Here is a 12,002-nt window from a genome sequence, read left to right as displayed (position 1 = left end):
ACCTGTCTTTCATCCACCACACTCAGGAAAGGCTCACAGTGACAGTGCAGTGTGCACCCCACGGGTGATCGTGCACCCCACGGTGGTCCGAGGTGTTCCTGGGCCTTCTGCTGAGGGCAGAGGTGTGAAGACATGGTGGCCGGGTGCCAGCATGCCCCTTCATTACCCATACGGGCCTCTCGAGCTCTTTGCATAGCTAAGCTGTGCTTAAAATTGATTCTCAGCATAGGGAACTCTGGGGAGGCCTTCCAGCCCATCTCTGGAATAGGGCCTTAGAGCCTGAAGGCCCCTAGTCCTGATCCCGTAGAATGGCACGAGCTGGTCCCTGGTCTCTGCTGACATATCCTTGAAGACTGGAGAGAAGTGACGCGCTCGCCAGCTCGGCCACCCCCAGCTCCCGGCACCCTTCCCGGGCAGAACAGCCTAAGTTGGTTTCAGGTACAGAAATCCGCTGCTCGTGTCGTGGGCGGGCTCTATTTTATCTTCCATCAGTGATTCCGCTTTCACTGGCCTCGTGTGTGCGGGGCCAGCCACACCGGCAACAAGGCCTCCCCGGTACGCGCCCTCTTACTCTTGTCCACCCCACACCGTTCCAAGCTCTCGTCACTTCCCCAGGCCTCAGGCCACGCCCTCTGCAGTCTCTCCCTCCGTGGCTTAGAACTGAACTAGCCACAGCCGAGAGTCGTCTTTCTCTTGGGCATCCCGTTTCCCCATTTGGAACTAGCATTCTGTGAGGCAGGGTCCCGCGTGGCTCTCTGGACCGCAGGCTGGGGACAGCTGTCCGCTCGGACGCCTGCATGCTCGGCTCTGCTTCTGAGCTGTGCTTTTGGTGACCCGTTCTCGTATCCACACACGTTTCTGACACGTCGTTCTGTCTCAGATTCCTTCCTCCTCCAAGTTCAGCCCCCAGGGACCTGCCTGGTTCACCTTTCCCCCAGGATTCCACCCACCTCCTCGGTTTTCCCCCAGGACCAGGGCTGCATTGCGGTAGAAGGCAGGCGGCCAACCCCGTCCTGCCTCGACCCTTCCATGCCCGCAGCTTTCCCGACCTTGGGACAAGCACACGGGACCTCTCCAGGAACGGCTGGATGGGCTGTCATTCAGTACAAAAGGAGGACGGAGGACGAAGGGACGGGACCCCGGCTCCAGGGAAGCCACCGGCGCTCCCAGTTCCACTGCCCAGTCTCTATCGCGGTGTCAGGGACGCTCCGTGGCCTTTGTCTCATGTCCCAGTGGAGCCGAAACAGTCCCGTGTCTGCTCTGTCTGCTCCGTCTCAAATCCTTCTCCAGGCCTATCCCGAAGTCTCTGTGCCTGACACTTTCCACTTGGCTCTCCTGCTCCTCCATCCAAGCCCCTCTGCCCTGCCCTGGGCCACAAGGAGGCTGAGCCAGTGGACCACGCCAATGTCTCCCTGTTGGATTGAGAGGCGCTGGCTAGGGCCAGGCGAATGAAGTTGGCGAGAGACATCTTTGCAAGTGTCTCCCCGCTGGGTGGCAGGGACTGATGGAAGCCCTCTCTGAGTCTTGTCCCTGCGAGATCCCCTGCTTTAAGGTCTGTTTCTTACCGAAGCGTGTCCTAAATTCTGTCCTGTGAAGAGCTGGGTCACTGAGCTTTGCTCACTGAGAGAACCATGATGGTCATTTGCCAGGCACAGTTCTGGACCCCAAGGCTCCTCCGCCTAGGATGTTGGCGACTAATCATGATCACTCTGTGACCGGTGCAAGTTCGTGACGGCTGGAGTCGACGATTACTGTGCCAGTAGATTTGGAGTCGTAGGTCTTCCCGAATCCCTGAGCCACGAGCTAAAGGCTGCTGAGAAGGATGGGATTAAAACAAGCTTGGTTTGCCCTTACCTTGTAGGCACTGGCATGGTCAGAGGCTGCCGAATAAGGAAAGAAATCGAACCTTTATTGCCACCTCAAAGCCCGAGTGCTGCATGAAGCAGGCCATGACGGCCGTCCCCGCTGACCAGCCCATGATCTGTGCCCCCTGCCTCATGTACATTGTGACCTTCATGAAGAGCCTTGTCCCTTTCAGAGCAGCTGTGTGCGTGTACCAGTTCCCGGGCGCAGACAAGTGTATGCACCCCTTCATTGAGCAAAGAAAACAAGCCACAATAATGCAGCAAAAAATGCAATCTAAGGATCTTTTCGTATGGAATAGAATTTCTAGCAGAAGACGATCAAGACGTTTCCAACAGTCCAGCGCACAGCGGCATTACTGACAGTCTCTGGACTCGAAACCCGTGTTGATTTTTTTTTAATCAATTTTTTTTTCCCAAAAAAAAATGATAAAAAGTGTAAATGAACTGACTTCGGCGTGGGGTGGGCCTCGTCTCCTCCGTTGACGGGATCCGATACAGTCCTTCACTCCAGGGTCACTTCTCGACTTCTTAAATCCGGGTTTCCTTTTGGTCAACACAGAAACGTCAGGCTCTGCCAGGAATTCCGCTGCACCTCTGGGGTAGTCCGGGAAGCAGCCCCTCCGCAGGTGGGCACCACGGGTGCTGGGGAGGGGCAGGCTGTCTGTCCGCAGCCCAGCTCCACACCTCTGCTGGCTCCACGAGGAGCGATGGGCGTGGCACAATCGCTAGCTGGCTCGTTTTCTGAACGCACACTTCGAGTATGTTTTGATGTGGACGGCGTCTCCCTGAGATTCTGAGGCTCTTCTGCGACTTCCAGGCCGGCTGGCTAGATAAGAAAACCTGAATTCAAAGGAGAAGGAAGGAGAGAGGCCTGCGTCCCCAAATCTTGCGATGTTCTTCCAAGAAGAGGAACCTAGAACTTTGGGGGAAGTTGCCATTTAAGGGACAGGTCCAGGAAGAGCCTCAGTGAAGGAGGATGAAGGAAGGGCAGGGTGGGAGTTACACAGAGAGAGAGCAAGGAGGGGAGGAGACATTAGGTTCTCAACAGAGACCCTGGCTGACGATTCCAATGGCACCTGGGCACGAGGTGCCGGAGGCCCGAGAGGTTTCCCGTGGACTCAGCAAGCGTGACGGCGAGATCTGCGGTGGACTGTGTGGTCCCAGAGGGAGGGAAGGGGTGGCTCATTAGCAGCCTGAGAGGAGCGGGCCCTGAGAGGGGTTGATGATTTCCGGACTGAGGGAGAAGACCGGAGGGGCCAAATCATGGGGCAGTGGGAAGGCAGACTTCGGGGGGAAAGCGTTCTAGATGATGGGAATGGAAGAAAAGAGAGGCCAACAGAGGTCGCTGGCCTCCCCTTCCATTAGTGGAATAGCGGAGGGCATTTTCTGAATTTGGGGGCTACTGGTTGCAAGAAGTCTGAATGAGGCTTTCAAGGGATCGAAGCCACAGGGCCAAGCAGGCCCCAAGAACCCAGTCAGGAAGGGAAGCGCGGATCCCAGACTTGGCACGCCTGCAGCTTTCTTGCAATGCTGAAAGCCTGCAGTTGAGGTTGGAGAGCAGACTGGTGTGGGGGGTGGGGTGGCTTGAAAGAAGCTGAGTCTAGGCACAAGAACCCAGAGTGGTGAAGGCCAGCAAGAGGAACGCCCCTCAGTAAAGGATGGAAGTGAAACCTCCGGATTGAGAACCCAACCAGGACCCCAGGACCCGGGGCATTCCATGAGACTGAAAAATGGGGACATTTTTCACAATGACTATGATTGCCTTTGTAGTCAAAAAAACTAAGTCAGTTAACAAGAAAGTCCACCTGTCCCAGTGCCCGTTAGCAGTAGAATGGATGGCTAAAGGGTGCAGCGGGGCCCTGCGCTGCTCGGGCACACAGGCTGAAGTGCAAAACACTGACTCTGGAGCAAGGGGAGTCGGACAGAAAACGGCCAGAGAGGATTTGCAACCGCTTATGTAAAGTTCAAAACCCCTGCCAAAGTCTCGGGGGTGAGACTTCAGGAGAGTGATTGCTCATGGGAAGGGGCTGACTGGAAAGGGCGCCCGGAGGGCCGGGACTACTCTGTTTGCTGATCTAGATGCTAGGCCTGTAGGCCCCTTCCGTTGGTAAAATGCGATGGCCTGGATATTTATGACGCGCATTTTTCTGTGTTTCTGTTCTACCTTTGTCAAAAGTTTTTGTTTTTTTTTTTAAAAAAGACTATGAAGCAATTGTATTGAGCTTCAAAACCGGTTGCTTCTGAAACCAGCTCCAGGAGATGTTGGCCCTCCTGCCTGCCAGTGGGTAAGGGCAACGGTCAGAGCACAGTGATTCTTCCTGTCCCCTGCTCGGATGAAGCCGCTCTGGCTTCTGTCTGCCTCCCCCTGCCTTGACCACTCAGATGGTCAACCATGTCATAAACACTGAAGGCCACTTCCCCCTGGAAACTTCCAGGCTTGTGTCTGCCCTCCCCCGTCGTTCTGCAAGTGGTGCCCAAATGGAGATGCTCAGAGACCTGGCCCGACTCAGTGGGCTGGGCAGGGTGCCAGCTGCCCTGGATCTACTGGGCACGGGGGCTTCCCCTAGTGTGGCCACAGACGCCCAGCAGATTCACGACAGCCCCGCTAGGGGCTCTGGCACCCATTCTTTTGAGGTCTCATAGTGTCTGTACCAGACAAACAGGAATTCGAGGGTTTCACAAAGGTGTTACATTAATACCGATACCTGGGGCAGCAGGTGGCATGGTGGTTAAGGGCACTGGACTCCCACATGACCAACCATGGTTCGAGTCCCAGACCTGGTGGCTTGCTTTCTCACTTTCCCTCTCTCTCTCTCTCTCTCTCTCTCTCTCTGTCCCTCTCTGGTCAAATTAAAATAAATAAGTAAATAAAATTAAATAAAATAATTTTAAAAAATACCAACACCTATGAGAGGCATAGAACCTCCTATTGTTCAAAGCATCGGCATGCACATTATCTATGATCGGGGCTTTGCCCAAGTTCTAGCAAGACAGGCGGAAACATTTCTCCTCGCCAGGGGACCTGTGGTCCCCCAGGAGCCGACGCATGGTGGCCAAGGCCGGTTTATACAGTGTGGCCAGCAGGCCTTCTCCCTCACCTCTGCAGTCATCCACAGACTGAATGGGTGTCTGGCATTCATTCATTGACAAAACGCGTGTGTGCGTGTGTGTGCTTCTGTGGCCCTGCCTCCCCGCTAGCACTGGAGGGATCCTCGTGCAGCCCCAAAGGGGCCACTTAGCTCCTACTTCCAGTGTGCCCGTTGGGGTGGGGTCTGCGGCTCCCCTCTCTCTGGCTCTCCGTCCTGGCAGGCTCTATGCTTGAGGTGGCCTTTGTGGCTCTGTGCTCAGCTGCCAGGGCACCCAGGGACAGGCCTGGTCTTTTTTTCTGTAGGACACTTTTTTCCTCCCATTTTCAAATATTCTCCACGGCTTCCTGTGGGGCTTTGCTCTTTAAGCAGTTCCTTTTGATTTTGTTCTGTTACTAACGGCCACATTTCACTCTAGCTCCTTTGCTTGAAATTGAGTACTCAAGAGGGGTCTGTCGGGGCCTTCTTTCTGCCTCCAGAGCAGTAAATGGCGTCTGGGCCCCGGGCCCCAGGCCCCAGGCCCCTCCCACTGCAGCGTCTGTCACTTTGGAGAACAAGCCCAGCCACGTTCCTGGCCCTGTGGATTTGGAGATCTGTATTCGAGGATACAGGGACAGGCCTGGTCTTTTTTTCTGTAGGACACTTTTTTCCTCCCATTTTCAAATATTCTCCACGGCTTCCTGTGGGGCTTTGCTCTTTAAGCAGTTCCTTTTGATTTTGTTCTGTTACTAACGGCCACATTTCACTCTAGCTCCTTTGCTTGAAATTGAGTACTCAAGAGGGGTCTGTCGGGGCCTTCTTTCTGCCTCCAGAGCAGTAAATGGCATCTGGGCCCCAGGCCCCAGGCCCCTCCCACTGCAGCGTCTGTCACTTTGGAGAACAAGCCCAGCCACGTTCCTGGCCCTGTGGATTTGGAGATCTGTATTCGAGGATATCAGCCATCCATCGCAACCAAGAGCTTACCCACATGCAGCAAAGTTGCCCGACCGACCCACGGGTGCGGCCCTTCCTGTTTCCTTCCCTCCTGTAGAATTTCTAGTCGGTCGTAGCAGCTGGCCATCAGAGCCGCCTGCGCCCTGAGTCCTTTCGCCCACGCCCATCGAGACCCCGCACCGACCGCCCCAAACCATTCGTTTTATTTTCTAGACTGAAGCTCTGCCTGTAGAACGTTACCTGGCTTGTCTCCGCTTTTTCTGCCACTTACTGGGCCTGGCAATAGTCCGCCCCTGTCTTTGTTGAACCCCTTTGCATCTCCTCCTGACCACAGGGTTGGCACGAAGCGGAATCCCATGCCGTTTGATGCCAATCGGCATTTTCATCTGAGTTGAAAACTGCCCAGATGCCATCTGAGTCGTACTCCCAGCATTCTAGAGCCGTTTGTCCAGCCCGGGCGTTCGGTCTCAGAGGCCCCGCCGGACTCCGTCTCGCATCCTGCCCCGGAACTGAGGATGTGAGCTGCGCGGGGAGCTGTAGGATGGAAACACTGGTGCCGAGAGGGGCCACAGAGTGGAACGCAGGCCCATCCTGGAGCAGGCTGGGGCGGCTGGAGAATGCCTCCCTCGCTGCCTACCTGTGGATTGAGCTGGAAGGTGGAGACCCTGGAATCCAGGGGGAAGTTAATAACGGGGGCGGAGGAGGAGCTGGAGAGGATGGAGCAGAGAGGAGCAGCTGAAGAAGACGCAGTGTCCGGAGAAAGAGAGCGTGAGAGAGGAGCCGGGCAGACCCACGCTGGGGCAGGTGCTCTGCCGAGCTGCAGGCCCACACGGAGAGGCTGCAGGCAGGGGTTCCAGCTCCGGCAGCAGAGACGGGCGTCTGGGAGATGACGGCCACCCTTTCGGGCCATGTGTGAGCACGTGACCAGCCATCTGACAGGATCCCCTCTTCTGCAGCCACCCTCTCATGCTTGATTTGGGTGACTTGCTCTGGCCGGGGCTTCAGCTCCTGCCCTTCCTTCCCCACCGCACCGTCCACTGAGAGCCTGTGGTCAGACTGCACCCTCAGCCAGGCTGAAAGAGCCTCTTTCCTGGGCTCAGAAGTGGACGTGCACCGCCTCTGTCCCTCCAGTGTGCCCCCAGATCCAAATGATTTGAGTTCCCCACTGCCAGGCCCTTTCCCCACCGGCTTCCTTATCCCCAGCAAACTGTCTCCAGAACCACTTGGCCTTCGGATGCTTTGGACTGACAGGCCAAAGGGAGGCAAAGGCTGTTGGGGCCTCTCCAGCTTGGCCCGCATGGGCTTCAGAAAACCACGGGGCCAGCCAGGAGCAGAGCCTCGCTGCCCAGCAGTGCCAGCCCGTGTCCGTGGCCTTAGGAGTTCACGCTGCAGTATTACTGAGGAGTGAGGTGGCATTTTTTTGGGCCTGTTTCTTTTGTATCCAGGTGTCTTCTCCTTATCCTCCTCTGCCTACTCTTCTAGGCCTGCCCGGAGCACTTCTCCCTGAGGCCTTCTTGGTCCACTCCAGTCCACTGCCGTCCCCAGTCCTCTAGTGACCACTCAAAATTTCAGCTTGTATTGAGCACATCCATTAGGTTCCATTCCAGGCTCCATTCTGTTTGAATCTCTAAGTGTTCCTTGGCGTTCTTGTTCTTTCTAGCAAGCGGATAGACTCCTTGAGAACAGGGCTGGGCTTCCTACCCCTGCCCCATCCTAGGGAATAAAGCAGAGTTTAGGTGGCAGCCAGAAACGCTGGCGTGTACGCCCATGCCCGCCTGAGCAGAGGTACCTGACGGTTCCGTGTTGATGTGATGGACCGAGCCTGGCACCTGCCGGGACATCAAGGACTCTGCTCCAGCGCGGATGGCAGACGTCTCAGCGGGGCAGGAGAGATGAGTTCTCTGCGGGCAGTGAATGGGTCAGACCCATTCTGGATTTGCAAGGGACCAAGGGCATGAAGAGAAGGCTCAGGTGACCCATGGGTTTTTGTGTTTTTTGGTGGATGAGGACCCCCCCAAAAAGCTTGTTTAGGAAGGATATGGACTTGGAAAAGGGCCCAGGAGACATACCTAGGAGGTCCCCTAAGTCACACCTGGCATCTGAAGCAGGCAGGCGGGGCTTTGGAGTCGCTTCTCTGCATGTGGGACTGTGGGACCAGAAGCCACCATCCCCACCAGCTCAGCTCAGAGGATAGAACTGGGGAGAGGAGTGGTGGGATTTTGGGGTATAGACAGGGAAGGAAGGAGGCTTTTCCAAAGGCCTGAAGCTGGGGTTCACAGCCAGGCTCTGGGAGGGCTAGAAACGGGTCATAGCCCATGCGGCTAGTATATACAGAATTAGACTGAACAGTAGGGGACTGATGATCACCCCTAAAATTGTCTCGCTTCTTAAGGAGGGATCCGAACGATGTGGAGAATGGGAAAGGAACTCAGACATGATTTCAGCTGGGGCCCCTCCAGGTCAGCCTTGCCCCTGCGGTGACACTGGCTTGAGTCAGGGCAGCAGAGCAGCTTCCGGCAGGGGCATGGCGGCCAGACTTCCGGCACAGACAAGCCAGGCATAGGCTGTGCAGACAGGCTTCCCTAGAGGCCTGCAGCTGGCCGGCTTTCTCCAGAGAGCAGGCCTCTGCTCTCCCATCCAGTCCTGCTTCACGGTATCTCTTACTCTTCCTACGAGAGCTTGTGTTCCTCCGAGCTGAGGAGGCACAGATAAGTTCCCACAATAGCAACTGTCTACCCGCTCCTAAAGCATTTCTTCTGTGCACTGTGGGCCTGCACGCATGCCTACAGCCTAGCCAAGCTGTCCCTCTGGAAAAAGTCCTCCCAGAGGCCCTGCAGCTCCAGCAGCCATGCCCTCGAGGTTCTCCTAGCCCCTGTTCATCTTGTTTTTCTTCATAGCACTTACCATCACCTGAGCTCACCCCGGCCGTCTGTCTATCTGTGCATCTCCTGTCCAGAAGGCAAGCTCCATGCAGGCAGCGTTCAGGTCATGCCTGACCACCGCTGTCTCCCTGGCTGCTAGGACAGGCCTTACATAGACGGGTGCTCAGTGAGTATTTGTTGAATGGATGAATGGATAAATGACAACAGATGGAGACGCACCAAGTTTCTAGTGGCATGGAACGGGGCGAGGGGGTTGTCAAACTGCCTTGACTCTCACCCCAGGACGCTGTCTTGAGAAACTGTCTGTTGGAGGGAGGACCGCCAGGGGCCTGGTAAAGTGTGCACGCTAGGCCTCGGCCAGCCGTGGGGTGTGCAGAAAGATCTGTGGGCTGGCATATGCTGCACTGGAGCCTGAACCCCAGGAGGCAGGAAACAAAGGACCAAAAATGTCTAGTCCCACTCCCCCACCCAGGAGTAGGCGTGCCCTCGAGGGCCGGACTGTGGAGAGGGGGCTCTGAGAGTGAAGGAGGCAGGAGTGTGGTCCCCAGGCCCACCTGATGGAGTTGGAGGTGTGGGTTTGCAGGCTGAGCCTAAGGAGTGTCACAGACTTGGAGGATGGTGGAGACCTGGCCCCAAGCCATTTCAGCTTTAGCATGGGCAGATCCAGCCCTGTTTGCTCGTCCCACCCACCTCTAAGCACCCAACATGGCCAACACAGTGGGAAGTCAAAGGACCAGAAAGCACCTCGACATTTCTCTCCCCAGGCCACCCTGCCCACAGGGTTTCCCAACCTCAAAGTGAGGAAATAGCAGACAATGGAGTCCCAGGTGGGGCGGGGCCACACAGAGAACCCACCTCCCTCCTAAAGGCAGATTTCTCTCAAACAGCTTGATGATACTTTCACCTCTCTTCTAGGGGTTTCATCCCTCTTTCTAGACTTCAACTAGAGAGTTTAAATCTTTTCTTTTTTAGAAGAGAAAATATCTGGGTTTGGGAAAGAGAGCTGACCCCCTGACCAAGCTGACACTGGTCAGAGTGGGGACGTGTGGGGCTTTCTCAGACAGATGTATCTTCTGTGCATAATTCCACAAAGGAGAGAAGGGGGCGGTGACCTCCACTCCCCTCTGTGTCTTCTTGGCCTGCCCTGCCTTAGCCAGGCAGCACACCCCTAAGGGTAGGCACATCCCATTGCATCCCCAAGGAGCATTTCAGTATGAGCCTCAGGGAACCTCCAGGCCTTAGCACTAGGGCCCGAGAAATGGAGAATGAGCAATGGCTTTGGATGCTCCGCTCCTGTCCGTGGGGCCTGGAGTTGGTGGGCATCTGCAGGCTCCCACCGCCACCTGCACAGAACAAGTGGCCCATCGGCATGTCCTCTGAATGGACTAGCTGTCCTCCAAAACTGTCCCGGGTCACCCCCAACTCCCCACCCCACTCACTTCCCACTCCTTGTCCCCTGTCCCCACCATGTCTGCAATAGAGCTCTTGCCAACAGGCCCCATCCTACTTCCTGGTCTCGGGTCCGATCTCCATGGATTCCTTTATGCATGGACCCCAGAGTCATGGCCTGGGGTCTTCCTCTTCCCTTCACAGCTACACCCACCTACTCTACCTGCCAAGGTTCCTCTCCCTGCCCCTCAACAGAGACTGACAAGAGCTGGTTTTCCTTTCGGTCACCTCCTAGTTAAGTGTGGAGTATCTGTCCACTTTGAATGCTTCTCTGCAAAGAACAAGGAGGAGAACCAACAGGTTCAAGAAATCTGAAAAGCAGGCATGATGGGTTTGCCTCTGACCGACCAACCAGAAACATCAGTGGGAGGGGAGGGCCTCTCCTCTAGATGCCTTTGTAGGCCCTCAGGCTCTGTCTTCACTTTGGATTTCCTTGAGTCTCCTGAGGGTCACCTGAGATCTAATTTTCCTGAATATTGTATGTGGACTCCCCAGCTACAGGAAGTCAGTGCAGCTGGGGGACAAAAATCAGCTACTTTGAGCAGCACTGAAGGGCCCTATTGAAAATGAGGCCAGCTGTCCCAGAGGGAGGAAGCTGGGACAGACAGTGGCAGTGACCGTATCAGCCACTGAGCCTCACTGGCAACCCCAGGACCCCCACGCATCAGAGAAAGTCCAGGCGAGGGTCTTGTGCAATTCTCAGCAGGTGGTAAGGGGCGAGGATTTTCCAGGTACGAAAGCCCATGTTGAGGCCTACAAAGGAGGTGGGGGGGTGTCCCCTTGGGACTGATCTGCCTGAGTCTGGTTCATAGGTGCCTCTCGACGAGGATGATAAATCCGAATGGCAGAATCGGACCATAAACGTTTTTAAGAATGCCATATCTGGAAGGATCGGGGACTCAGTTTTCTAGGTGCGACGCCATTGCTGGGATACATAGGCTTAGGAAGTTAGCGCGTGCAAACTTAAGGGAATGGGGAGACTAAGAGTTACCTCAAAGAGCCACCGAAGCAGAAATCTGTCTGGGTACTTGGTATCTGATACAGGCAAACGAGTAAAAGTGGGCTCGCGGGCACCCTGCTAGCAGAAGGGCACAGCAGAGAGAGTGTGCGAATGGCTTCCCCAGAGACGGGGTTGAGAGTGGCAGGGAACTAAGCCTCTCTCCTTGGTGTGAAGAGCTTGGAGGAGGAGCTTGGAGGAAGAGCTAGGGAGGAGCTGGTGGCCAGGCTCTGAATCAAGACCTTCACGGACTAGGGTGACAGCAACCACCATGGTGGGCCAGCCAGTTTCCTTGTCAAAAAGCCATCTGGGGAGTAAGGGAGCAGAGGTAACCCCCAGCTTCCAGTTCTGCAGCAACACGCCAGCTGCAGTTCCGAGGTCGCAAACAAAGTATTTGGTTTTGAAAGAAAGAATGTGTAAATTCCTTAGTCATTTTCAGCAGGGGCAGGCTTGGCGAACTGGACTATGGCATTTTTACTGCAGTGAGGTCCAGGTAGGAAAAGAAAAGGGAAAAGATGGCCCTACTTGTATCATGAAGATTCTGGGAAGGAGAAGAGGAGAAGCCACGCCGGGTTTCAGCACCGGAACAGGAAGCGCACCTACCAGCTAAACAGAGTCAAAGGGCAAAGAGTGCCACACCTGGGCATGCACCAGCTCCTTGGGCACCTTGGTGGCCAAGCTGAGGAGGCTGCTGAGTCTTTGTTTTCTTGACCTATCCTGGTTCCCCGCACACGATAGGCAAGACCCAGGAGAGGCTGGTTGTTTGGCCGCAGCGGCGTGCCCAGCGGTG

At 55.6% G+C, this 12,002-nt stretch overlaps 1 pseudogene; it reads left to right on the top strand.

The window, feature by feature from the left end:
• The first annotated feature begins 1,504 nt into the window (after positions 1 to 1,504).
• Positions 1,505 to 2,143, top strand: LOC102490827 (retinol dehydrogenase 10 pseudogene; annotated as a pseudogene).
• Positions 2,144 to 12,002: the final 9,859 nt, after the last annotated feature.

The sequence above is a fragment of the Tupaia chinensis genome, unplaced genomic scaffold, assembly GCF_000334495.1.
Source record: "Tupaia chinensis unplaced genomic scaffold, TupChi_1.0 Scaffold000116_1, whole genome shotgun sequence".
Classification (NCBI taxonomy): domain Eukaryota; kingdom Metazoa; phylum Chordata; class Mammalia; order Scandentia; family Tupaiidae; genus Tupaia; species Tupaia belangeri.
Note: the sequence above shows the minus strand (reverse complement) of the source record. Positions and strands in the feature narration are given on the sequence as shown.